Here is a 1,069-nt window from a genome sequence, read left to right on the forward strand (position 1 = left end):
CAGTCGCCGGTCAGCCAGTTGCAGCGCTACCTGCGTAACGCGGTAACAAGGACGCCCATATGATTGCCACCTCTCTTATTTTACTTACTCTATGGATATACTGCGATGAATGGCTCGTGTGTCCTGCCCATTTCCATTTCTGTTTTGCTGCATGCTGGCTCACATTCGCCTTATTTCATCGTTCGTCACCTTTAGTGATATCCCAAGCATTGCCCTTTCCATTTTTCGTTGATGTATCTTTAATTTCCTCGTAGATGTAGCTGTTAGAGCTAGAGTTTCTGCACCGTACGTTAGTACCGGCAGAACACAATGGTCATACACTTTCCTTTTCAGGCAGATTGGTATATCACTGTTAAACTTATCTCTTAGTCTTCCGTGAGCTGCCCATGCCATGTTGGTTCTTCTGCTCAGTTCCGCTGTTTGGTTATCTCTTGACATCTTAATTTCATGTTCGGGGTAGTCATATTGGTCCACTAGTTCGTATTATCCTCTTTCAGTTTTTATGTTTCCGCTTGGCACTAAATTTGTCATATACTTCGTCTTTGATAAATTAATCTGTAATCCGACAGCCGAACAGGCCGTTTGGAGTTCTTCTACCATTATTCTAATGTCCTTTAGATTGTCGGAGATCAGGACAATGTCATCAGCATATTTCAGGTTTGCTAAGTTTTTTTTGCTAAGCTGCCCTTTTTTTTTATGGCATTTTGTTTCTTTGTCTTAGATGTCTGCCGCTCCAACTTCCTGTGCTGGTTCTTGCCAGAAGGTCATGTGCCACTCTGGTTCGGTTTAGGTTTAGTTGCATAATGTTGATTTGCATTACAAGTTATAAAATAAAATAAATATATATATGTTCTATCACAGACAGTTGAATTATCACAGCTGGCTTATCACTTTATTCATCTTCGGCCTCTCTTTTTGTTTTATTTTAATCAGTGACTGTTTAAAACTTTTGCAATTTCCAGATCCTGTTTTATGGCCAACTTCATTACATACCGGACAGCTCTCGCTATTTTTGCATTCTTTGGCGAGATGCCCGTTTTCACCACATTTATAACATGCTTTGCTTCTG

Source organism: Dendroctonus ponderosae, unplaced genomic scaffold (assembly GCF_020466585.1).
Source record: "Dendroctonus ponderosae isolate FM_Combo_2020 unplaced genomic scaffold, Dpon_F_20191213v2 Dpon_F_20191213_3, whole genome shotgun sequence".
NCBI classification, from domain to species: domain Eukaryota; kingdom Metazoa; phylum Arthropoda; class Insecta; order Coleoptera; family Curculionidae; genus Dendroctonus; species Dendroctonus ponderosae.